General features: G+C 43.6%; 1 protein-coding gene and 1 pseudogene across 2 annotated transcripts in view; both read left to right on the top strand.

Moving 5' to 3' along the window:
- Positions 1-3,725: 3,725 nt before the first annotated feature.
- JAK1 (Janus kinase 1) overlaps positions 3,726-27,653 on the top strand; it is a 246,721-nt gene continuing 222,793 nt past the window's right edge. For both annotated transcript variants that reach the window (XM_042249253.1, XM_060410592.1), the window contains exon 1: positions 3,726-3,817. The gene's annotated coding sequence lies outside the window, so the exon portion shown is untranslated. The remainder of the gene's footprint in view (positions 3,818-27,653) is intronic.
- LOC101102528 (eukaryotic translation initiation factor 4E type 2-like) overlaps positions 19,780-27,653 on the top strand; it is a 57,801-nt pseudogene continuing 49,927 nt past the window's right edge.

The raw sequence follows: 27,653 nt of genomic DNA, 5'->3' as shown, positions 1-27,653 counted from the left end.
TTCCTCCCATTCAGGCTACTACATAACATTGAGCAGAGTTTCATGTGCTATACAGTAGGCCTTTGTTGGTTAGCCATTCTAAATACAGAAGCACCCATTCAAACATACGAACTTTAGCGGTTACAGTCAGTAATACCAACTTCTCTGTCTTGTCCAAATGAATACGTGCAGTTCATATTCAGATATGCAATGGAACGTCACCAGTCTAGATTTGTCTGAGCTCCCTTGTGACAGTCTGGACCTTCCTGTAAGCTGTAAATATAATTACATACACTAACTGTTCTCTAATCCTTTAAAGTTGCAAATATGCACTTTTTGTCCAAGTGCCGACATCTTTCCAGCAGCCCTCTTCAGTGTGCTCAACCCAGCCTCTTCACTTAGTTCACTGGGTTCCAAGAAGAATCAGAGTCTCCTAAAGAATGCTGCCTCTGATCATTTAATTCCAGGCTGAGCAGGGTAAAATCAGGTTGAACTTCACCAACATTTGCAATCTATGAAAGCAAAACTCAAAGTGTTGGCATAATTAATTATATTAATTGGATAGGATCTGAAGATGAGGAACCAAATACGTTAAAAAGAGGGGAGATAATAGTTGTTTGTTTGTTTGTTTTTTTAATTGAGGGCTTCCCTGGTGACTCAGTGGTAACAAACATGCCTGCCAATGCAGGTACAATCCCTGATCTGAGAAGATCCCAAATGCCTTGGAGCACCTAAGCCTGTGTACCACATCTATCAAGCCCTGCTCTGGAGCTTGGGAGCCGCAACTGCTGACCCCACATGCAGCAACTGCTGAAGTCCCAGGGCCATAGAGCCCCATGGCTCTGCAGTGAGAAGCCAGCACATCACAACTAGAGCTTCAGCAGCCAAGAGAACCAGTGCAGCCAAATAAATAAATAAATTATTTTTAAAAATAACAAAATTAAAAATTTTAGATAGCAAATGATTTGCTTGGCTCTGTAAATTAAAAGCCTGCCCAAAAACGGTCCGTGGAGGTGTAAGCATCAAAAAGCACCTTCAGTGTTCTGCTTTCCCCAAAAACATGGAAGGAATTTCCTAGAAATGGTCAGGATGTATTTATGGAAAAAATCCTCTTCAGACCTTTATATGCTCAATCATTGCCAGACAGGGTGCTAAACATGGGAGATATAATAGGAGCATGGTCCTGACCCTCTTGGTCAGAGAAGTACATCAGCTGTCCTGTACAGTAAATGTTAAAGGAATCATGAAATAAATATAAAAAGGACACAGTGAGTGCCCAAAGGAGTGGTCATCTCTGTGATTCTAACAAAGTGAATTCATAGCAATCATGTAGGGTTGTTCAGCGAGATAGCAAACTCTCCATGTAAAGGTGAAGCAGAACCTCAATGAACAGATAAACAGGAGTCAAGGCACAAGAAAACGGGTTTTGAAGAAGCAATCAGTTCACAGCAGTCCTAAGACATGAATGATCTGGTAAGTGTTCTCCATCTTTAATATCTAGGATACGAATTTCACAAAGCAGAACTGCTGCTCTACGTCGTTAACTCCCCCCTCCCCCACTCTCCATCGCCACCCCTCTAACAGATACATCAGGTGAGTAGGGCTCAATTATTCAAATTAAATGTGTGACCTGGAGCAACTCCCGTCACTACCCAGAGCCTCAGTGTCTTTGCCTGAGAAGTGAGGAACCCTGTTCGCTCTAGTCCATTTCTGCTCTGAATTGCGAATAGTACAAGAAACCAGAAAGGAAACTCCAGAGAAACAAAAGTGAAAGTGCCCAAAGGAAATACAATAGTAAACAAAAGCACAAAATTCTATAGCTCACTGAAAAATGTGGCAGAGTTCCAAAATACTTTTTTTCAGCAGCCCGTGAACACGAGACTTGGGAGAGAATGAACTATCACGCCCTCTGAATGTGAATGACATGAGTGTAACGCGAATCCACCTTGCTCCATGCAACCGTCTTCTTAAACAATGCTCCCTGACCTCGAACAACCATTTATTAAGATCTTTCTAAATGAGTCAATCCACGAGGAAAGGTCGGTCCCCTCCTGACAAATCCCTCGGAACACCACACAAGGGTGTGTTCCGCTTCGGGATGAGAGAGAAAAGAGGGTAAAGAAAGAGAGGAAGGAAAGATTCGAACTGATATTAGATTCTGCCTAGTGTTGCCACGCGGTTGTTATGCACAACAGCAGGGAAGCAAACTATTTTAAAACTTGGGAAATACGGTAGTCTTTGAATTTGATCGTTTCTTCCTTCATGTTAGTGAGACTTCTTTGCATGTAACCCAGAAAGGTACACCCGCCTAGGAGCGAGAGCGCGAGCTCTGGGGTGGACCAGCAAGTGGAGGCGGCCAGAATGGACTAAGCTGACAGCTTCGCAGAGCGTCGGCTGCGGGTGTGGGACCGCAACTCGCAACCCGCAACCGCCACGGCTAGAGGGGTCGATCTGGACCAACCGGTGTCAGAGGGTTCCCTAGGTGGGAGGATGCTCCGGGCCCGCCCCGGGAGCCTCCCTTCTCCGAGCAGAAGGGCGCTCAAACGCGTGCACACGCAAACACACACACATCCTTCCCGTGGAGTTGTGTCTCGTCTCCCTTTTGTTTTTCTCCCTTCCCGGTCAAGAGACCCGGAAGTTTTTTTTTTTTTTTTTTTAATCCAGTCTCTCTCTCTCTTTTCCAACCCCCACCCCCCCTCATCTATCACATGGCAGAGATAGAATAAAAACAGAAAAATGGCGACGGTCACGTTGTGGCGAGCACGTTGTATCCTTGCTGCGTCATTAGATAATCCTCATGCAAATAGCGGGAAGAACAAAGGAAAGGGGGGTCCAGGACCCCCCCGGGGGCGCAGGTGGGTGTGGGGGCGGCGTGCCCGGCGCGGGGGCGGCGGGGCGCGCGCGGAGCCGGGCGCCGGCGGGAGACGTGCGGCCGCGCGGGGCTCGGTGCGCCGAGAGTCTACGTCCGTGTGCGCGCCCCTGCGGCGCGGTGGAGCGCTGGCCGGGCCGCTCCTGGCCGGGTCTCGCGGCGCCCGAGCCCGCCCGCCCGAGAGCACGGGAAGCCGCGGGGCGAGGAGAGCGGTTCTGGCGAGGCCCGCCGCGACGCGCGCACCCTCACACGCACACGCCGCCGCGGGGCTCGGCCGGCTCGGCGGCCGCGCGGGGGGCGGGCCGGGCGGCGGCGGCTGGGGCTGAGGGCGCGCCGCTGCCCGGCGCCCGCCCTGCAGCCTCCGCGGGGGACTGCACGCAGCTCGCCACCTCGGGGTAGGCGGCGGGGCGCCGGGGCGGAGGCTCGGGGCGGGCTGGGACCCCGCACGGACTTGGAGGGTGTTGCTGGGCTGGTTTTGTTGTGGTTGGGATGTTTTTGGTTTTTTTTCTTCCCCTGCGGGGCGGCGGGGTGGGGGGGGAGCGACCTCGCCCATCGGTATTTCCGCGGTTTACCTCTGGCCCTCGCTGGGGTGTCAGGAGAGGCGCAGGTTGAACAGGGGCGCGGGGAGACCCCCGGTGTCCCGCTCCGGCCCCCTGGCGGGGCAGTGGCGCGGAGGGGCGGGGCGGGTGTGTGTAAATGTTGCGCACTCGCTTTTCCCCCACCCCCGCCTGCTTCCAGGCAGCTGGCGTGGGTCCCTTGCCGTCCGGCGGCGACTGTAAATAGAGCCTGGATGTTGTTTACATGAAGGATCCGGCGGGAGGAGTCTGCGAGGAGGAGGCGGAGGAGGAGGAGGAGGGAGGGAGGAGAGAGGAAGACCGGAGTCCCCGCGGCGGCGGTCCGGGGCGAGGGTGAGCCCCGCGCGGCGCGGGCACCGGTCGCTACCACGAGGCCGGGACGCCGGACCCTGGGGTAGGAGGGAGAATGGGCGCGGGGCGGGGAGATGAGGGGGGTCTGTCTGAGTGGCATTTTTAGCTTACAACCTGCCACGCAGATTCTCCGGGGCGAGAGGGGAGGGTTGTGCAGGGAGGGCGGGGAAGCCTTGATTTCTCCGCACGTTCGTGCTCGCATCCCCGATCTTTTCCCGCTTCCTCTTGGGGCTCACCTGTTTATTTCCATCAACCAGAGCTTGCAGTTGGTTTGTGTGTGTGTGTGTGTGTGTAGGCATGAGAGGCTGTTCCTTTTATTAGAAGCATTATTGGGGAAGGAGGGGTGCGTGGCTGAAATTTATGCCGGTCTCGGTCGCTTTTCAAGAAGGGGGAGGGGACTTGGCGAAGATCGCCTGCTCCCCGCCGTAGCTGACCCCATGGGCGTAACCCCTGCCTTACCCCTTCCGAGGAATCTTTTCCCTCACTCAGCTACCCGCAGGCCAGCTACCACCTTCTTGGAGAAGGACCACACCTGTGCTTATTCCTCGCTTTGGAGGAGAGGTGGGCTGAAAAACCGACCAGCTTTCCCAAAGCTGTTAACCAGCCCTCCCGTCCCAGAATCCCAGGCTTTCACCTGCCGATTGCGTGGCCACCTGCGTCCCCCGACCCACCCCTGCAAGTTGTCTACAGATGTATCGGGATTTTTTCTTGCCTCTGGACCTGCAGCTCACAACCAGCAACTAACTGCTGGATTTAGACAGAAAGAAGTGATCTCCTTGGGCTTAGTGTGCGTTCTTCGTTCCCCAGTGGGTCTTAAGATGGAATCTGCCCCCTCTATTCTTTCGCTAAGAGCTTAGTCCAGAATCTGGCCTGAGTAACCAGTTTCTGGCTCTCTTTCTCTGGGCCCCACCCTGGCCCCTCTTGGTTCTCCGAAGCCAAATACGCCTCCCAAGCAGAAGGCACACCCTGCCCTAAATCTAACCATTCCAAAAGGGAGGAGGAAACAGTGGAAGAGAAGGGACCCAGGGGTCTTCTTTCTGTCCTGAGTATCCCCAACAGCAGTTTCCTCTTCAACCCTCCTGCATTTATAATCTATTTATTCTTCTTATCAGCTGCTCCCCATTTTTGCCTGTAGTCCTATGATATTTAGGTGGGGATGGAGGTGTGGAAAGAGATGTCACCCCTGTTCCCTAGTGTGAGACATTTTCATTCTCAGTCTTTCCACTTTTGAGATGCTTAACAATTAAAATATGTAAATATGTTTGCACGCTTATTTGAACTTGTTTTCTTGCTGGCTAATGAATAGCTGGGATTCAGAAAGGAGAGGGAGAAAGCGATGAGAGGTGCACATTCTCCCTTAGGTCCCCTTTATGAGCATCCCCCAGAGTTGCTGGAGGAGACCCTTCAATGAAAGCCAGCAGTCTCCCTTCCATGACATCACCACCTAAGCCCTTCCAACTTTAGCTTCAGAACAGGAAGAAGGCTCAAAATAGAACTACCTTAGGAATCCAGCTCCTTTTAGAAGATCAACTTTTAAGTCAGCTGCAGGAGAAACACTGAACTTTGACACGCGGAGAGAAAGCTGCGGTGTTTGTAATTGGTTCCTTTGGGGAAGGGTCTGGCAATACTTTCCATGTGTATTCAGAAAAGCTTTTCCCAAGATAAGTTGAGTACCTAAGCCGATGAATGATTAATTGAATAGTTTTGAGATTCGTTTATTGAATTATTCATGTGTTTCAGTATGTCAACAGTAACAAGTACTTTTTGGAATGAATTAAAGAGGGGCTCCTAGAATGTGTTTCAGGGAGTTTGCTGGAGAGAGAGGAGGTTGGTGGCGGGTAGGAGGGAACACTTGAAGGCAAGGAGTCTGAGGATGCAGTGACAGCTGTGGTGAGTATGGAAGTTGAGAGGCTTACTATAAACAAGGCCTGTAACTTTTACAGGGTGACTAATATCCTGGACAAAGAAATAATGATGGCAGGATTTTCCACCTTTACCTTGAAAGTTAACTTGGTATCTTTGAATCATGATGTTTCCGTTTTTATTTTATTTTATTTTCTGAATTCTCAGAGCTGAAAGAGTTGTTCATTCTTTAGAAAGGGCTTCTTAATAAGTGATCATCACTGATGTATTAACAACTTAAAGATTAGGAGGGCAGAAAATACCTGACATCATTTGAGTAACCAGTGAGTGCTGTAGAGTGACTTTCTGGGTGAAGGGTTCTGATTTTTAAAAATCCAGGTGACAGGATCTTCTATACCTCTGTCAGTGCAGTAGCCGCTAGCTACGTGTGGCTGTCAAGCACCTGGAATCTGGTAGGGTGATAAGGAACTGATTTTTAAATTAAAAATTGGTGTTCAGTGTTTTGGAAAAGTTCATTATGTTTGGAAGTTGGGTGTATGTGTCTACTTTTTAAGCTGTGACTTTTATGAAATCTACAGATTATTTCTGATGAAATTTTAGTGTTTGAATTGAGATGTGTTAAGTGCAGATATGCCCTGGATTTCAAAGACTTAGTACAAAAAAGTAAAATGTCTCATTAATAATGTTTATATCGATTACATGTTCCAATGAAAATACTTTGGGTGTGTTGTGTTAAGAGAATATGTTGTTAATGTCATTTAACCAGTTTATATTTTTTTTATTTTATTTTTTAAATGTGACTACTGGAGTATCTAAGATTGCAAACATGACTTGCTTTTTGCTTATCTGGGACAGCACTGGTCCATGATATCACTCCTTTTTTTCTTAGGTTTAATTTCCAAAGAGGTGACTGCAGGAAATACAGTTATTTCATGTTTGTCAACCATTTACTTTGCCCTGCTATTTTCCATGTGGATTTGGGGACCCCCAAGAGTTACTATTACAGTACAAGAAAGTATTATACAGTACAAGTACAGTATAATAGTGACAGCCCTGCAGATTTCTCTGCAGGAGGCATGCCTCCCTCAGGAAGGTCGGTAAAAATGTCCAGGGTATTGGAAGGGCTAGTTAGGGGTATCGTGAGAAAATTTAGAGACCCACATATCTGGCCAGACCTGTTTTTGTAAAAGGTTTCTGGGAATACGAAACTATACCAGGGAAGAGTGTGTGGCACTTGGTGCTACAGTTGTGACACCTGGTGACATCTTAGTGATACCATGCACTTTTTAAAAATTTTCTCTTTCTCTGCTTTCACTTTCTGCCCGCACATCATAGCTCCACTGGTGGGAATCAAGCTCACAAAGTTGCTGATCCCTTTTCTCAAAAAAAGTATAGTGTTGACCTTAATGGAATGTTGATATCTTTGGAGTTTGGTTTTATCTATTGAGGTTCAGTAAAGACACTGGAAGGGACTTGGGCGTTTAGTACTATCCCCTCATTTTACAGATGACAAACTATCAAGTACCTTGCCTGTTGACATATAGACCGAGGAATTCAGTATATACTTTTGTTGATAACCTATTTAGAGAATCCCTGAGAAATGAAGAAGTTTGTCCGTGAATCAGTCAAGTATTTGTTGAGCTTGCACTTTGTGGGAAGGACTGTGATTAATTTTGTGAAGGGACATAAAGAGAACAGTCTCTGACTTCAGGAACAAGACTGTAGACTTGAGGAAATCAAATGTAAACAGAACCACAGTAAATCACAGTTTAAGATCCAGCACGTCATGGTGAGTGCAGTACCCCTGTGTTACAAGCAGAAACATGTTCCTTTTCCATGTGTTACGAGTAGAAATGTGTTCCTTTTCCAGATGTAGGAATAGGAGCCCTGAGTGGTGGACTCTGAAGAAGAGAGGACGGTGCTTGTGTTTTTGCACCAGCCCAAGGCTCTAGAAGTGGAGGTCAGTGCATGCCTTTGGTATGGCCCCCCTTCAGCTGTCAGTTACGGGAATTTGAGAAGTAAGACCCAGCATTGCTATATGCAGTGCTGAGGAAATCCAGATTAATAGAAGATGACCAGAGTTTTTAGAGATGGTTAGCTAGGGGTGGATCAAGTTGAAGTTAGCTGGTATATTTCTAACTGGTTATTCTAAAAGAATATGGTAACAAAGGTGAAATGAAGTAAAGCTGACTTGTGTGCAGACTGTGAAATCCAAAATCTGGGGCAAAAATTGAATCTCAAGCAAAGTCCAAAAGTGAATTAAGTTGACAGCTGGACTACAAGTGTGTGTGCTGAATACATGTGTAAAGGAGAAAGTCCCATAGACTAGAATAGTATATTCTATCAAACATTAAGCAGGATGGTCCAGCTGCTTATAGATTCTTAGTCTCCTGGAGCTTTGGGGGCTGAAATCCCCATCATTTCATTCCTCTTTCTGTCTCAACATTACCGAATATAGACCTTCTGTGTTAGCTTTTTTCTATGTGACCTGCTGAGGTTATGGAGCGTGACTGTTTGGAGTCCAGTGCTTGGAATGGGTAAAACAATGTCACCCCCTCTGTAATTAGTCCCAGTTAATGCTTCTCTGTGAGAATTGGGGCTGACTTGGCACCAGACAGTTGTCCTTGGCTTTTCCTTGACGTTTTAGCTGATTTATTTCTCCTAAAGAAAGGAAAAAAAAAAAATATGTAGCCTCCTCAATCCAGGTTTCCTACTAATCTTGACACCAGTTAGTTTTTAAACACTCTTAACAGCAAAGCTTTGCCATGAAACACAAATACACGTTCTCTGTCCTCCAGACAAAGCAGTAGTTGACATGTGGCATCTTCTGTTAACAGTACATTTTTACATCTTGACAGTTGGGTCAAATTTGCACATTTTGTAATGTCACCAAGTTGGATGGTAGTTTTCAAGTTGGGGAAGGAAGACAATCACACTTCAGTAAAAGATGGGTGGATTTAAATTAAGTAACTATTTGAACTATTTTAGTTTTTCAGTATTGTCAAATATTTGGCATGCCAGCAGCTTATTTCATGGTATATATAATCAGATACTTAAAAGTTCAAAATCATTGTGTTTTCATTTTCATTCTGTTGATGTGAGACATGACATATTTTTTGTGTTCCACAAGGTCTAAAACCACATTTTTAGTATACCAGTTTGCCAGTAGTACTTTCTAGATAATAATGGTGCATGCATCATGAAGAAATTGTTCTCAGTTGTATCATTTTTCATCATAGAAGAACTGAGTTTAAAACCAGGTTGATCTTTGGGGGAAAGCATTTTACTCTTCCTTTCTCCCTCTTACTGTGCAGTATACTTTTGTACTGTAACATGAGCACCTGCCGTCACTTGTTTTAAAATTAAAATAATCCAATTTTTTTTAAAGAAGTGTCTATTGACAAATGTTTTTGGTGCACATGTAGAAGAAATAACTTCCAAGAGAAATAAAACATTTTAAGTGTTTACTAGTATTTATAAAATACAATTTTGAAAACTCATACTTTTGCTTCCTTGAAACTGCTTTAGAATTATTCTGAGAAAATATTAATTTAATGATTCACAGTATAATGGTAGTTTGCTTTTTATTATTATTTGATCACTTGGCTCCCTGCTGTATCCCTGCCCCTTCCACACAATTTAGGTGAAAAAGAAATGAGAGGAAAAATGAGGAAATAGAGGCAAAATTTGCTTTTTGCACCAAAAATCTTTAGTTGTCTAATTTTTGGTCATGACTAATAGGGTGAATTTCAGCTTTGCAGTACATTATAGACTTTTGTGTTCATACCTGTTGACTTCATATTTAGACGTTCAATTGCACTACCACTCAGTGTATGCAAAGAATGGTCCAGTAACTACTAAGTATATCAGAGTTATTTATTTGTTCCCATCTTTACCTACCCTCCAGTATCTCAGAGGAAGTATTCATGTTTTCCAAAGCGGACAGCACCAGAACTGTGGCTGGGAAATGTTAGGTGGTAATCTTTTTATCTTCTTTGATGTATCAGCTATCTTAAAATTTTATTCTCAAATAATCACAATATCTTTGTTTATGTAACAGATGTTTATAATTTGGGTGAAAATGTGCAACCATTTCCAGTAACCTTAGGTTAAGGGACTCCAGGTTGTTTTTTTTTAATCTTCGTTGCCCTCTCCTGTTTCAACTCTGTATTGCCTTAGTTGGCAAAGACCTAGGCAATGACTTCTTTAACTTTTAGATATTTCTGCACTTTAGAGAGTTGTTCTAATTTGTATGCAGGTGGATTATTTTATTGGATATTCCTTTTCTGAAGATATAGTCAGTTTCATAGTGTATAAAATTAACAGTTGAGCTGGCTTACTGTACTCTACTATTTTCTGACCTCTGCTGATCTAAAGAGTTGATTCATCTCTTTGACTTATTTGAAGTACTGTGCTGATATCTAATTTGCATATAATGGAGTCTTTGAAACCGAGCAAATGCCTAATTGAAAACACAATTAATTTTCAAATATCTATCAAGTTCCACTCGTGGTGAAATAACTTGAGAACTTAATGACTGACATGGAAAAAAAATGAGTGAATCATGGCTTTAATAAGTTGACTATTCTGAAGCTTGAATTCCAGTTTCAGAATCTTTTTGTACTTTTCATTAAAAGTACATCATCCCTGAAGATGACTTCAGGGTACATCTTAAAGGTAACAGGTAGTTTCAAAGCAAGTGATGTGTGTATGTTGATTTTTTTAGAAGGCATTCCAAAGGATGTTAACAGTCTTTCACCATAACTGTAGAATTGACATTAACTATAGTGAAAAACACCCCATAGGTGTGATATAAATGTGTAATCATCATTAGTGTCATCAATTTGAGTACATTCTTAGCACTCAAAGCAAGAACAACAGAAGTCTTTTTTTTTAAGGGGGGAGGGCCCTGATGTTTATTTCTTCTTAAATCTTAAACTCCCACAAGCTCCTGCTTCATGACCTGAGACACTGAGAAAACTAAAAATTTTAACTTGAAAGTAGATATTTTCAGAATCTTTCTGTTTGTGTAAATTGTGTAAACTGAACAACCACTTGATGGAGTTGAATGGCTGGGTTAGGGCAGAGAAAAAAGCACTAGGTTCCATCGTTTGACATGGATTTGAACTCAGGTTCAGTGTAACCAGTGGTGTGATCAGGTAAATCACCTAACCTCTCTTCAGTTTTCTTTTTTTTTTTTTCTCTCTCTTCTTTTTTGGCTTTCCTGCACAGCATGTGAGATCTTAAATTTCCTGACCAAGGATCGAACCTGTGCTCTCTGCAGTGAAAGTGCCGATTCTTAACTACTTGACTGCTAGGGAAGTCCCTAACCTCTCTTAGGTTTTTATTCTCTTTCTGTAAAATGGGCTAATGATGTCTAACCTATTCCAGAATCCTTTCGTGATGAATTAATGAGTGATTCATTGACAATCCCATAGGGTTCTTGTGAAAACCAAAGCAGAATGCACATAGAAAATTATTGCATGTTTGATAGATGTGAAGTATTATTGCCATGTTGGATTATGAGCACTTTGAGGGTAAGGACTGTTTCTTATTTACCTTCAATTCCTGGACATCCAGAAGATGTCTGGAAACATAGTAGACCTTCAGTAAGTATTTATTGCATGAATGATTGAGGTCAGGAAGATGGGATCGGGGAGTCCATGCTCAGTAGAGATAACGCTGTCAAATAGAGCCAGAAAGCATGTTTGATGTATTCGTGGTTGTTCATCATTAATAATGTATAAATCACATGTTCATCATTCATCTTAATATAATTCAGCCGGCCCTTTTACTATTTCAGCCTCACCAGTTACTGGGCTGTGACCCTGTTTTTTCTTCTGCTTCCCCACCTTCCAGAAGGGGATCTTTTAGTCCTTCACTTCCTGGGGAGCCTTCAGAGGGAGTCCCGCAGCCACCCGGAAAGGATGCTGCCGGCCGACACAGTGACTGACAGGCTGCCCTGGCTCAGTTATCACAGTGCTGATGCTGTCCATTCTAAAGGTACAGTACTGTGATAACTGAAGGATGGCAGCCATCTTGCCTGCCATCGGAAGAGCCGCGCCGTGCCTGGGAAGGAGGACGGAAGACGAAGGATGGCGTGTGACACTGGCGGGACCCAGAAGCCCGCTTACCCTGTCCCTGCTTTCTTCCTTCCCTAGAGCCAGGGAATGTTATTCCATCTCTCTGCCTTGTTTCGTGATACGAGGCTAAGGAGGAGTTGGGAAGTAGTCTGTCCTGTGGTACTGATTGGGCATGTTATTAAGATCTGTGGAACATTTGAGAGACTGATGCTAGGTAAGTGCTGAGTGTGGATTAATATCTCTGGAGTGATATTCGGAGACATTTGTGCCACTTTTATAAACATAAAAAGTTACTAATTAAAATAGCTTGATGTCATCAGTATTGGATGTTCAAAATGAAATTCAGCTTAAACAGGGAGAAAAAAGTCCTACACATTGAACAGTGTTCACATTTTAGCATGAATAAAATTCCATCTTTGTCTTTAAGGAATTTTTAAGATCTAGTCTGATTCAAAAAATCCCCGTTGAACGCCCGTGTTCTTGCTGCTGCCACCTTTGCATCTGTGGGCATCTGTGCTCAGTCACGCCTGACTCTGCGACCCTTTGGACTGTAGCCCGCCGGGCTTCTCTGACCATGGAATTTTCCAGGCAAAAGTACTGGAGTTGCCATTTCCTACTCTAGAGGAATCTTCCTGACCCAGGGATCAAACTCCTGTCTCCTGCCAATATCTTGTATTGGCAGGTGGATTCTTTACCACTGAGCCACCTGGGAAGCCTCTGCTGTCATCTTTACATGAAAATAAAATGTAAATAATTTTACTCATACCAAATAATTAAGGAGTACTCTGCAGTGTTATCTAGAATATGTCAGTTTCAGGGCTGTGAAGGTCTGAATATCAGCCCAGCATCGGGTGTGCACAAAAGACTAGGAAATTTAACAGAGCACGCATCTTCAGCCTGGATCCTTGAGGACTTCTGGAGTTAGAGGTGGGTTATTGGAGAAGCCATATTTCCCCATATCCCTCCTCCCTGAAGACTCCCAAGGAAGCTGTACACGTGGAACAGCAGCAGACAAGGATCAGAGTACATGACCTGATTATGTGTTCCATCAATAGTCTGTTGCAAGGCTCAGGTAATTTCATGTAGTTTAGCCTCAGTGCCCTAAACAGAAACCTCTTAGTATCTTCCTGGGCTCACATCTACACCTGTATACCTTCCCACTCCGTGGTTAACTGACTAGTATAGAAACCAAAGCAGTGGGCAAAGAGAGAATAGAGTCTGCTGAGGTTAAGACCTGCCACTGCAGGTCAAGAAGAGCCAGGGAAGGAAAAATTATATATGTGACCCTTTAATGTACAGAAACTACCCAGTATGCAGCATAGCCAAGTTGATGTCTTAAGCCTGTTTTATTATCAAGTCCTTCAGTGGGACAGAGTCCAGAAGAAAGGTGACTGGGAGTGAGCAGAGAGGCCTAAGAGCTTCCATTTCCTGCCCATCCTGTAGTCAGACATTCCTGGTCACCATGCTCCTTTGCTGGTCCACACAGTCCTCTGACCCTCCTCTTCCCCACCCCAAAGGTGCTGTTCTTGCAGGAATCCCTTGAGCTGCACCTGATTGACCCTAAATTGCTTTCCATGTGGCACTGACCACCATATGACCCGCGACCTCCACATGTCTGCATACACTCAGGGTTTCTTCAGACTGCACACTGACTGTGGTTTTGATTAGTTACAGAGAGGGACAGTTCTGCCTGATTGTGTGTTATACTACCAGTTCTGAAATTCCTTGGAGTGTCTTGCTCCCTTAAACAGAAAAGGAATTTCTGACAGAAATCCTGGAAGAACTTCTAAGAAAGGAAAGTTCTGGGATTGGTGAATTCTTAAGTAACAAAGCACTCCTAATTTTTAGTGTTATAGCAGGTGGAAAAAAATGCTTCAGGGAGTGATGTGTTGTGCAATCATTGGCCTTAGTGGGGATTTCACCACCTTCCTTGATCTTCCTGTTTTCCCATTACTGGTTTTAGAAAAATTCAGATTTTATACTTAACGGACTTTGACCCCAGGGTCCACACCCGTGGGCTGTTACAGAGCTGAGTGTTGGGTGTAGTTTGGAATCACTCCTGCATTTCTACAGACTGAACCTTACTGGATCCTACTTCCTGTCAACAGGAAAGCCTGAGCTCAGCCTGAGATGTGAACTACAGAGGGCCAACCCGAGAAGTCCTTGGCATTTGGGGCAGTTCATAGATGTAGGGTGTTCCCAACAGGTTAGGTGAGAAGTAATGCAAGAGAAATCTGATGGTGTTTTTCTGCTGCTTTATTTGAAACACGTACGTACTAAGTGTGTTTGGTTGGTGTTTTCGTTGTATTCTTCCGTTGAGGTGTGTGAGAATGGGAACCCTGTAATTACACATAGAAACACCGTATGATGCAGCATTTCTACTTCCAGTTAGGCACCCAAATGAACAGAATCAGACGTTTTTGCACCTGTGTTCACAGCAGCACTCACAATAGCCAAAAGGTAGAAGCAACTCAAGTGTGTGTTGACGAACATATGGATAAGTAAAATGTGTATATGTACAACAGAATATTATTCAGTGTTACTACGGAAGGAGGTTCTGACACAACATGGGTGAACCTTGATGGTGGCTACGTGAAATGAGCCAGACCCAAAAGGACAAATAGGGTATGACTCTTAGGTGAGATTCCTAGAGCAGTCAGATTCATAAAGCCAGAGAAATGATGGTTGCCTGGGGCTGCAGGAAGGGGCAAATGGGAAATTTATGTTTACTGGAGTTACTGGGGAAAATGCAGAAATTCTGAGATGAATGGCGGCGGTTGCACAATGTGAGTGCGCTTATTAATACTGCAGAACTGAACACTTAAAGATGGCTAAAATGGTAAATTTTATGTCTGTTTTACCACCACCACCAAAAAAAAAAAAAAAAAGCCTACGTAATAGCACTTGCAGCCAATGACAGGACTGAGTTGGTTGCTTTCTTCTTTAGACAGTCTTCAGTGTGAAGATAAACTGCTGTTTCAAATCAGCAATTAAAATGTAATTCCCATGTCTTTATGCATTTAAAGTTCTCTAATCTGTAGACTGTTCGACATATTTCCAGAGTTTCTGACATAGCATAGCTTTAAAATTTTGTAAAATATGAAGAAAAGGAAGGATGATAACAGTGCCGAAAGCGGAGTGAGAAAAAGGCCTCAGCAAGAAGGCAGATGAGGGTGCCTCTTGCTGGCTTTTATGTCTTTTTCTGGTGAAATTGGGCAACTCACCAGACCTTTTTTTTCCTCTTTTTTACTTTTAAAATATACTTATTGAAACAAAATTCATATGCCATAAAATCCACCATTTTAAAGTATACAATGAAGTGGTTTTTAGTATATTCATAAATTCATATAACCATTGTCACTGTCTACTTCCAGATCACTTTTTAAAAATTAATTATAGGAGGATAATTGCTTTATAATATCATGATGGTTTTTGCCATACATCAACACGAATTGGTCATAGGTGTACATGTGTCACCGTCGCCCGCCACCCCCAATCCTGAACCCCTTCCAGGTCCCTCCCCACTCCATCCCTCTGGGTTGTCCCAGACCACCAGCTTTGGGTACCTTGCTTCATGCATCAAACTTGCACTGGTCATGTATGTTACATATGTTAATGTACATGTTTCAATGCTATTCTGTCATCCCACCCTCGCCTTCTCCCACTGAGTCCTAAAGTCTGTTCTCTACATCTATCTTTATTGCCCTGCACGTAGGATCACCAGTACCGTCTTTCTAAATTCCATACATATGCATTAATATACAGTATTTATCTTTCTGACCTACTTCACTCTGCATAATAGGCTTCAGGTTCATCTACCTCATTAGAACTGACTCAGATGCGTTCCGTTTTATAACTGAGTGATGTTCCCTTGTGTATATGTACCACAACCTATCCATTCATCTGCCAACGGACATCCAGGTTGCTTCCATGTCCTAGCTGTTGTAAATAGTGCTGCAGTGAACACTGGGGTACATGTGTCTCGCTAAAGTCTGGTTTCCTCAAGGTATATGCCCTGCAGTGGCATTCACCGGACCTTTCCATGCTCCAGTTGCCTCCGTTGTCTGCTGCTTTGGAGTCATGGTAAAGGTGAAGTTTTATGTGTGTGTTTATAGTTTGTATTATATGCATTTTGTGTGTGTGTGTGTGTGTGATTATTTTGATGACCAAAGCAACATTTAGGCATTATATCTTATTCTCAAAATGTAGAAGTAGTGTCTGAAAAGAATAGAGTTAATATTTTAAAATAAAGTTTTAATAAACTTCCTAACTGGACTTGTCACTCAGCTCTTCCTAGCCTGATTAAAAGGAGCATTCTATAGCTTGTTTTCCATCATGAAATATTTTTTCTGTTTGTTATTATGTGTTTAAATTTGAAAGTAAGAGAAGTAAAATAATAAGAGACTAAAAGTAGACAGTAAAACCCTTCTCTAAGTGATTGCATGTGTTATTAAAAGGCATCATTTGTAAAAGGCATCAGTAAAAGGCATCATTTGTGGACTGTATCCACATCCTCACAAAGCTCTTGCTTGGATTCATGCTCTGCAAATCAGATTTTGATGGTAAGAATGGCCTCCACCAGATCCTGTGTAGATCCCAACCCTTGATTATCATCTAAAGTTGGAGCAAAAAGTTAGTTCTTATCTCTGCCATGGCAATTTCAGATATTTTGCTGTGCCTCATATAATACATTCTGAGCTTCTCTGAATAACCAACCAACTAACTAAAGGCGCCACACATTTGTTGTACTATTATTAAACTGACTTCTTCCAAATCAATTGTTTATTGAGGCAGCAAGATTCTTGTGTTATACTTCATGCAGAGTTTTTTCCCCCCTAAAAATTGCTTCCTTCTAACACTGCTTTCATATTTACAATTAATCCTCACCGAAGAGTTGATTTTCACCATTACCTGTTAAGAGTCTTTTACTACACAGATTTTTCATTCAGCATGAACAAGAGTAATAGAGACATCAAAAACCACTTTGTTTTATTCTTCCATATTCAAAACATGATATGAAGATTCCTGTTGGGAGGGAGCACCAAGTATGAGTGTGTGTTCCTGGAACGTTCTCCACTGGAGTTCCTTATACTTAAATTCGTTGAAGGGGGTTTGTATTGTAATGAATGCCCCTATTGTAATATATGTTGAAACAATTCACATAATTGAAATGGATTAAAGTAAGCTGATGATACCTTGTTTTATGCATTTGGACTATTACTGTGTTTTTATTTTTCATGAGGAGATGGATAGTGATGCTGAAAAGTGGGAAGCTGTAGAGGACAGTTCCAATGTGGTGAGAAATTCATTGTCATTTTCTGCCAGTCTCTGTAAATAAAATTCCAGACATATTACTTAGACTCTCATTGCTTGCTTTTTCCCCCCACTTTGAGTATCTTTGGACCAGGGATATCTTAGGGTCAGTGGGGGTACTGTCTAGAACACTTTGCTGAGAAGACTTTAGAGGCCACAACTGGGTTCCACAGAAAAGAAAGTGAAAGTCGCCCAGTCGTGTCCAACTCTTTGCAACCCCATGGACTGTATAGTCCATGGAATTCTCCAGGCCAGAATACTGGAGAGGGCAGCCTTTCCCTTCTCCAGGGGATCAAACCCAAGTCTCCCACATTTCAGGCGGATTCTTTTACCAGTTGAGCCACAAGGGAAGCCCAAGAATACTGGAGTGAGTAGCTTATCCCTTCCCCAGTGGATCTTCCCGACCCAGGAATTGAACCAGGGTCTCCTGCATTGCAGGCAAATTCTTCACCATCTGAGCTACCAGGGAAGCCCCAAGCCCCAGGGTTCCACAGAAAGGAATGCTGTAACCACCTGCCACGTCTACCTGTGGTCTGCTCTCAGTGGCTGTCATCGGCATCAGACTGAGATGCAGGGGTACATTGCTGACACCTTGTCAGCTACTGCAGTATTTTTAGTACAGAGGTTTAGATCCTCTGGGAAGGCAGACATTCTCAAAGTTAGATTGATAGACTAGATTTCTGGGGAGTTATGTCATTGGGAATATAAACACCCTTTATATGGGGAGGGCATCATGGGCATCTAATTAAAATGTCTACTACATAGTGTATAGAATTGTGTCAACATAAATCTTCCCCATTTTTTATCATTCACTGGATCCTGTAAAATTAATACTATAAAATTTACCACGTTTTAGTAAATGCATTTTAAGCAGTCTTGCCTGGTTTATATATATAGAACTTTGTATAAGTAATTAGGTCTAATAGGCTAGAAGAGGACTTCCTTTTTTTAAAGTGGTCAGGATTATTTGCTTGAGATGAGTCAGTATGTGTTGAATGTGCATATACCAAGGCTCCAGTTTCATCCGAATTCAAATCATCAAGGTAAAAGAGTTCTCCACATTTCATATTTGAAGAACCCGAGGAAGCTCACAGAAGATCTTCAGCACACAAAACTAGTAAGTGTAGGGGGTATGAATCTAGAACAAAAAGCTGTGAGAAAACTAAGTTAATAGGTATTAATCCTACCTGCTTTGCTTGAGTGTAGATTAGTAAATGAGCCTTTGAAAAGGAAGCCAGCATATGTCACAGCACCTTCCCCCATCCAGAGTGGCTGCCTCTGTTACCTTCTTGGCTGAGTACCTATAATTGCCTCTTTAAAATGAAAATTTGATCATGACATGATGTTTTAAATTCCTCCAATGGCTTCCTTGATGCTGTTGAAATCAAGACTGTTGGCCTTAGCATGCTCCGTTACTGAAGATTTCTATTGGAAGGGAATGCCAAGTATGAGAGTGTGTGCCTGGAACATTCGCAGCTTGAATTCCTTATATATGAATTGGTTTCCACCCACCTCTCTGGTCCCATGTCTTGTACCCAGTTGACTGGCCCATCCTTGGTCCGGGGAATCAAGCTACTTTTCACCTGTGGTGCATTTCCTTCTGCCTGAGGCACCCTTAACATTCACTTCACCTGGTTATCTTTTGTCGTTTAGTCTCGGATTAGTTAATTCCTGACAGTCCCATCTGTGTCCAGTCCTGTGGCACTCTCGTGTGTTTCAGTGTACTTGTTACAGCTGAACTACATAAATGCATGTGTGTGTGTGTAACATGTCACTAAATCGTGAGTTCCTTGAGGGCAGGGACCATGGCTGTATCTATTGCTGTGTTTACAGTGCCTGGCCCAGAACCTGCTATGTGACTCAGTAGAAACCTAACGTGGTATGATTTGCCAAGTGGGGTCCTTCCTGTTTTCTAAGAGTGCGTGAGAAGAGTCCACAGCTAAAAAGGTGTTTAAAATCCCCACTCTTCTGTGAACAGAGAACTGCAGCTCTGTGACAAGCGTTTTTCTGTAAAACTTTTTCGAAAGGTGCCATTAGAAGCGGCTCTCAGATGGCCGTGATCGCTCACACCCAGCCCTATAAAAAGGAGTGGGAGAGAACCTTGTTCAGAGAGCAGAGTTGCCCTTGGAGCTCATCTTTTGTCTGAAAGTTGGTGAGCCACCAGCTGTGCCATAAAGAGCTCCCCACACCCAGACTCTACAAAGCTAAGAGAAGGCGGGGGTGGCAGGGGGCGGCGGGGGAGGAGGAGGAAAGGAGATGCAAACTGGGTGGGACAAGGATGTGAATTTCTTGGACTCCATGATCAATGCATGTGAGTCTGTTGTGGCTTAGAAGACTTCTCTGGTGATGCAGTGGTTAAGAATCTGCCTTTCAATGCAAAGGATGTGGGTTTCAGTCCCTTGTCAGGGAACTAGGCTCCCACATCTGTGGGGCAACTAACCCTGAGCACCATAACTAGAGAAGCCTGCATGCTGCAACTAGAGAAGGCCCTCACACTGGGATGAAAATCAGTGCCACCAAAAAAAAGAAGGCAGCTTGGGACTTACGTCTTCTGGCCAGTGCCCTGCAGGAGAGCCGCCCCCACGTCCTATGAGTGGATCCCAGGAGTGAGCCAGGCTGTGGATGGCATCCCAAAGGATCAGCCTCTGGCCAGTCAGAAAACCCACCCCCAGCAAGGTGGGGTTGTCCATGTGGGAACCCTTTCTGAAACTTCTGAGCCCCATTTGATGCAGAGCTTATTGGAAAGATGTCATTTGAGCAGAACCTGCTCTCAGGTTCACTGTCAGGAGTCATGAAAGGAACCAACCAGGAAAGGAAGCTCGAGGAGAGGTGAGGCAGGGGCATGGGAAGGTAGGGGGATGAGGGAGAGACCACCTGACTCCTCCTCCCCACCCCCTGGAGCTTTAGGCCTCCCCTTCGCTGGAGAAAGTACAGAGCTTTGTACTGAATATGGAATTAAAATCTTCATCAAAGTGAAATGCTTGGTGGCTCAGCTTGGTAAGAGGTTAATTTAAGGCCCTTACTACTCGCAAGGAAGGGGGAGGTTTTCAGAGCACAAAAGTGGAAGATACTGGACATAAAAGTTTCATGTTTTATTCACCGATTTGAAAATCAAAACATTTAAAATTATTCATTAAAAGGATGAAAGGGCTATGAAGTGCCCCTTTAGATAGAAGTTTGCATGTTGATATTTCTTTCCCTAATAAGCCCCCTCACTGCCACTTCTACCATGTTGAAGGAGTTGGAAATATTAGTTCAGTCCTAACTTCCAACAGCCTGTTGGCTCCCAATACTGTCTCCTCTCTCTTCTCCAAAAAGCAGAATCCAGTAAGGACATTTCTGGGTAACCCACCTCCTAGCACATTTGCCTGAAGGTGCCGTGCATGAGGGTAGATGGAAGATAACTCAGTGTTACCAGTATGTTAAGTAATTACCCAGTGGTATGAGTCTACATCTTTGACCTTCTTTGTGCCTGATAGATTGACTAAGAATATCTCTGCAGAACCAGCTGGCTTAAAAAACAAAAATAAAAACTTGCAGATGCACCTGCCTTTAATCACACCCATCCTACCTGGAGACCAAGTCGTAGACTGACAGGGACCTACTTCCTAGTCACCCAGTCAGGGTACTGTCAGGGACAGGAACCCAGGAGCTCATTTGCTCCACCATTTTTCAAACACCTTGGGTTTGAAATCAATTAAATGTGTGCTGACCAGCATTTAAAAAAATAAAACGAGGGACTTCCCTAGTTGTTCAGTGGTTAATACTTTGCCTTCCAGTGCAGCGGATACAAGTTTGATCCCTGGTCAGAGAGCTAAGGTCCCACATGCCTCGAGGCCAAAAAGCACATAACAAACAATGTTGTAACAAATTCAATAAAGACTTTAAAAATAATCTTTAAAAATTCTTTAAAAATTTTTTAAATCAATAAATATAAAACAATATAGAAAATAACAGTGCGTAGCTGTGGTAAAGTAATATTGCTTCATGAAACCTTGCAGTTGCCCGCTTCAGTGTATGTTTGTGAGTGTGGAGGGGTGTTGTTCCATCGCTAAGTCATGTCTGACTCTTTGCGACCCCATGGACCGTAGCCCACCAGGCTCCTCTGTCTGTGGAGTTTCCAGGCAAAAATATTGGAGTGAGTTGCTGTTTCCTTCTCTATGGGATCTTCTCAGACTGGGGAGTGAGCCTGAGTCTCCTGCATTGGCAGGCAGATTGTTTACCACTGAGCCACGTGGGAAGCCCGTGTGAGTGTGTACTGGGACCCCATTTTTTTTTTCTATCTGGGTTTCAGTTCAGTTCATAAGTTGTTGGTCAAGATGTGAGATTCTAGATCATCTCACTATGTATTGCAAATTTTGGAAACTAAAGCCCAGAATGGTGAAGACACTTGTCCAGGGTCAGTGGGAAAAGAGGAGGGACTCAAATGTGCATCTCAGTCTCTTGATTAATGTTTCCCCTTCTTCTCACCAGCCTAGAGAGAATAGCGAAAGTAGTAGCTAATATTCAGTGAGCAATTACTATGTGCCAACCACTGTGTTAAAGACATCATCTTATTTCATAGGGAAAAGGGGTGGGTTGGTATTGTGTTTTGTTTCAAGTAAATGTTCATGGTTGAACAGTGACTAGATCAGATACAGAAATTGTGAGTTAACATTTAAAATTTTGATAGCAATTTGACAGTAGCTTTAGGTCTGATGACTCTAGTAATAAAAGCATTGGCTTGCATTTATGTCTTTAATAAATAATTTTCTAGCAATTCATTTTCATTGTATTTTATGAAAGTATTGGTCCATGATGGATTAGAAATAAGGCCAAACGTGGTTCTCCACTGTGGACAGTTTGAGAAGCACTGACTTAGACCCAGCCAAGCCAACAACCTTTGTCCCCTGAGGCACCTGTAGTCATTTTGAAGTGCCAGGTGGTCATAGTTACCTCTGGAAGGGGCAGATTGCTGGACACAAGCTCCCTAACAGCAGAGAGGGGGGTTACTGTGCTATCTACAGTTAACGAGGGACTTCGATTCTAGAAACAGCTGCCCTTGTCTTGGGGTGACTAGCAGAAAAGGCCCTGATGTCAATTAATACCCCAAAGCTTTCGTTTATTTCAGAACTTGAAGTGGGACTGATGGGGACGCTTTTCCCCTCTGGGAAAGCAGAGAGAACTCATTCCTTGTAAAGTTGCCCCATGAGAAAAAGTTCAGCCCAGAACGAATTAAATTTCATTTCCCAAGACTCTCCATCAGAGTGGCAACAGCAGAAGGACGGTGCTGCAGAGGTCTCTGGGAAAAGAGGGCCGATTAAAGGGAGTTTGTGGATCTCCTCGACTTGCAGGCTCTGTGGAGGGAGCACACTTCATAAATCCTGCTGGACTGCCTTTTGGCTACATCCTCAGATTTGTACGAAGAACTGTTTTGAGTGAATCAGTGTGTCTTTGTTTGCATCTTCTGGAATCCTGAAGACTGCAGCCAAGGAGTTAGCAAGGCTGAGCCCTGTACTGAGCATTTAATCAGTTGAACGCTTCCTTATGTTTCCCTAGTTTGTTCTCATAACAAGTGACCTTCGTCCAACTCCTCGCAACACATTGTGGAATGTTCCCTCCTGAGGAACAAGCTTTGTTTTTTTTTTTTTTTTTTATGGTGAACGCACTGAAAATCTCTGAAAATTCAAATGAGTTTGGACAGTGATAATAATGTAAGCTAACTGTACCTGCTGTGTGCCCAGTATTCTACATATGTATCATATTTTGCATATGTATTCAGTTAGTATTTACATGATAACTGTTCCAACAGCCCTTGGGGAGGGGGAGCAGGGGAACTAAGGCTTAGAAAAATGTGGTCACTGACCTGAGTTAACTTGTTCAAGCCTCAGCTTCTGCATCCTTATATTTCCTGCAGATTCATATCAGCATCCTTGTATAAGTGACGCAGTGCTAGAACCCCAAAGTCATAATATTTTCATTGATTCCTTTCTTCTAGCTATAAACACTGTTGGGAACTTTTGGTTTTGATTTTGAATACACATTACCTATTCAGTAATTCAGGAGTGGAATGATGCATATGTAATTGTAAGTCCTGAGAATTCAGAAGCCCCCATGGTAATAAGAAGCTAACACTGAGCAAAGACTTTCTACATCACCTGTCCATGAAGTAATTTTTACCCTCATTCTCTTACTTAATCCTTTAACAGAAACCACCTCCTTCTCCCTATCCCTATGTCTGCTCTCTTTTGTTTTTTAAACTTTAAAATAAAAAGAAATGTTTTTAGGAATCTCTATTTTATATTGGTACATAGTTTTTTTTAAATAACATTTTTGTGGGCTGCAAGGTTTGCAGGATCTTAATACCCCAACCAGAGATCAAACCCAGGCCCCAGTGGAAGCATGGAGTCCTAACCACTAGACCACCAGGGAATTCCTGGCTTTTCTGTAGTGCTTTTACATAGTCTGTTCACTAGCATACTTCAACTTTCTTAACTGTATTTATTGCTACTTCTCCCCTACTAGAAAAATTTCCATGAGGGTGGTGTGTCTCTTGAGCTCAATGATAGAAGTCCCCAGCAAGTAGAACCAGGCCTGGTATATACTATATATATAGTATATAGTGCTCAAATATTTGTTTCATGAACAGCCCTTATAGGTAAATATCACTGTCATCACAAACTGGGGTTTGTGATATTAAATGATGTGCTTAAATTGGAAGCAGTTACTCCTTTTTACTTCAAAATCAGTTTTTAAATGTTAGTGGTAGTAGCTTCCTATCTCTGCTACAATGGAATGGAATGGAAATTGTAACACACGAGAGAGGGGGTTGGACTGGCTTCCAGTACCCTCCTTAGAGCAGAAAAGCAGTGTGTGTTTGTTAAATAGATACATTAGGCCTCTCATCTGCAGTAGTAACTATAGCTACTATTACAGTAAATAAGACATCCTTTTCTTCTACCCTACTGTGCCCCCAAGTTTTATAACAGAGTGGAGGACAAGCTTTGTCCTTTGATGAATGACTTGCTAACACAAGATGGCTGGTGTTGAAGCAGTTGTGGGCTTCTCATGAGATAGAATTTCAGAGTTGGGAAGGGCCTGGGAGATGTCCTGGCCAGCCTCCCTAGCTCTCCCCTCCACGATGCCAGATTGTGGACTCAGGTCCTCCTTCACAGGACAACCTGTTCCATTGATGGAGAGGTGTACTGTCATTGGATGGCCGCATTGTCAGCAAATTCTTTGTGCTGAGCTGAAATGAACCTCCAGGTAACTTCTCCCCATCGGTCTGCATTCTGCTTTCCAGGGAATGACAGAATACATGAAATCATGGTTTCGCACATCAGCCATCCATTCAGATAGTAGTCCATTTGTACTCCTCCTCAGGTTTCTCTTGTCCCAGTTCCTCAGACCTTTCTCAGAGCATCCTTCTAGCCATTCCCCCATTGCACTTGCTCCCTTTGGCTTGCTCTCTAGCTTTGTTCAGACCCAGCTGAGTCGTGTCCTCCAGTGCGCCAGGTGTGGTGCTGGGGTCACGTCTGGTGTTTTTTGGCCGCTGCATCACCCAGTGACTCATTCACACCCCTGAAGTCTTTGAATAAGAACTACTGTTGAACTCAAGTGGGAAGAAAGCATTGCACAGACGGGACTAAGAATTTTATTGGTGGTTATGAAAAGTAATTGTGATGTCTGTGGACACTCTCTCCACCATTTCTCTGATATTTCTGCCACACCTAAGACAGTTATAATAAGAACAACTATTCATTGCATTTGACTGTGCATAAGACACTGTTCTGGGCTTCCCTAGTGGCTCAGTGGTAGAGAATCCGCCTGCCATCAAGAAGACTCGGGTTCTATCCCTGGATTGGGAAGATCCCATGGAGAAGGAAATGACAGCCCACTCTAATATTCTTACCTGGAAAATCCCACAGACAGAGAAGCCTCGTGAGTTATATAGTCCATGGGGTTGCACAAGAGCCAAACACAACTTAATGACTAAACAGCAACAAGAAGAAGACGTGGTGCTAGTCACTTTACAGATACTTCCTATTTAACTTTCAAAACAACCATGGTCATAGGTATTATGAAACTCTGTGTTGCGCTTGACAGAGATTAGGGGAGATTAACATCCTTAGGCTCACATAGCTTGTGATCACATTAGCTCCATTAATTAGCAGAGCATGAATAGGAATCTGTTTGTCTGAACCAAATCCCAAACTTGATAAGATGCATTTCCAGGAGCTACAAAGAGAGTAGGCTTAGCTAGCCAAGGTTCCTAGTTTCTTTCTCTGAAAAACATGCGCAGGAAGATATTTTAAAGGCCTTGTGATATCTTCTTCCTGTCTTTTGAAGAAGGAAAAGATCTAAATTATTGTGTTCCTACTCTCCGTCAGCTGTTGCAGATCTGTTTGTTTCTTTTAGTCCATAGTCCTTAGGACAGTTCTGTGAGGACAGCACTGTTGTCATTACTATTTGTAAAAAAATATATTTTTAAATTTAGCTGCATCGTGTCTTTGTTGCCGCATGCAGTTGTGGCCTGCTCGGGCTTAGTTGCTCTGACATGTGGGATCTTAGGTCCCTCAGAAGAGACTGAATCCACACCCTTGCATTGCCAAGCAGGCCTTAACCACTGGGCCACCAGGGAAGAGCTTGTTGTTACCATTTGACTGGGGAGGAAACAGACTCAGGATAAAGCTTGGTTATTCATACAGCTCCCTGAGCTCAGAGCCAACATGCTTTCTGCCACACTCTGCCACTTCTCAGAGAAGATTTCCAAGTGAACCCTAACTGCCTCCCTCCCAGAGGGTCTCTCACTAGACTGCTACCCTCTCTGATGCGCTCCCCTTTCCTGTCTAGCATTTCGAGACTTACTGACTTACCAAATTACTTAAGTGGGAATTGAGGGAAAAAACCTTACAAATTATATGAGCTTTCACTCACTATTAAAGACTGAAGCCTAAGTCATCAGCCGAGACATAGGCTGATCCTGTCTTTGGGCCAAGGATCCGTACTAGCAGCAAGGTGAGGAGCCAGCTGAAGCCGTTAGAGTTCAGCTTAGATGTGGCCTGTCACACCTCCTCCTCCAATGGTGTTACCCCATACAGAAATCCATAGTGCAGCCGCTGCTGTCAAGACCTGATCACTTAGTGATCCTCGCTTCAGGCCCATGGACCCAGCAGCCTTCGGATTGAATTAATTTACTTGCCAAATCATAGGTCCAGAAATTTAGGGGCCACTAGTAAGAATCTTGCCAGATCACATGACTGATCTTTGCCTTTGCAGAGAATCCAAGTGTTCATAAAATGCTTTTTACTTACATTATTCCATTTGTTCTTCCCACCAACCTGGAAACAAATGCTAGGTAGGGGCTCATTGTTCTGTTTTACAAATAGGAATCAGAAATTCAGAGAATCAGAGCCTGGCTCAGAGCCGCACAGTCTCTCGGGCAGAGGCGTAACCCTGTCTGATCAAGCCGCACACCGTGCCCTTGCACTCTGTTGCTCCTTCTCTTTTCACTACTCTCTCACTCTGTCTTGTCCATCTCTGCCCTTGCCATTGACCCATTAACTGTGAACAGTCACCGGCTCAGATCAAGCTTCACTAGACCAAGCAGGGCCTGCTCTTTCTCAGGCTTCACTTCCCAAGCTGTCTTGGGTGACTTCCCACAGAACAGATGCGATGCTTTACAGGTGAGCATCAGTCTTTGCTGTCACTTGGGAATCCAGTTGAGTCTGCAGCCCTAAGCTGCCACAAATGTTCTTTTTCCCCAAGCAAGTACCTGTGTATTAATCTTAATGTCATACTCCTCATTTGAAAAACTTACAACTTCACTTGGTGTCTTTAGGGTGTACAGTAAACTGAGAAATTGCCCTGGAAGCCAAGGCTTTTCGGTGGGTTGGCTCAGTGAAGATCATCTGACCTGAAGCTCACTCTGCCCTTGACCAGTGGGCAGAGAGTGGTCTCCACACCACCCAGCTCAGAGTCAAAGCCTGCTGACCACCCACCCACACCCTGTCCTATCTCTAACCTAGCTTCCTTTCTAAAATGTTGTCATTTTGGTTACTTTCTGTGATTAGATTCGTATTATATGTAACTTTTTGGAATTGGCTTTTTTTCTACACAGTATAATCCCCTGGAGATTCAGCCAAATCATGATACAGATTTTTGTTTTTATTTATCACCCAAAGTCCATACATTAAGAATTTTTCAAACTGAAGTTTAATTGATTTTTTGAAAATTCACTTAGATTGTGTGTGTGTGTTTCATTAAAATCTGTAGCTGAAGCTATAGTGTGTGTCACTTCCTAGCTAGGAGACCTTGTGAATGGCTTGATCTTTCTGAGGCTCCTTGTCCTCACTTTTAGAGTGAGTATAATCATTACAGCTTTATTTTAGTTTGACTTTTTAAAGTTTCAAAGAGGAGGTGGTCCATCCATATTCCCCTAATTAATGTAGGCTAATTATAAAAATGCAAGACAGCCTCTTCTTTAGCCACAGGGTGACTCAGTCCTCCCACAATGGGGATAAAGAGCAGGTCTTGTGCAGAAGGACCACCTTTTCTGTGTGACCCCCTGTCATGCATGTTATCCAGATCTAAACGGCTGGTTGGCCATTCCAATATGAAGAACCTGAAATGGGCCCACGC

Source organism: Ovis aries, chromosome 1, assembly GCF_016772045.2.
Source record: "Ovis aries strain OAR_USU_Benz2616 breed Rambouillet chromosome 1, ARS-UI_Ramb_v3.0, whole genome shotgun sequence".
Taxonomy (NCBI): Eukaryota; Metazoa; Chordata; class Mammalia; order Artiodactyla; family Bovidae; genus Ovis; species Ovis aries.
This window is presented reverse-complemented; position numbering and strand designations above follow the sequence as displayed.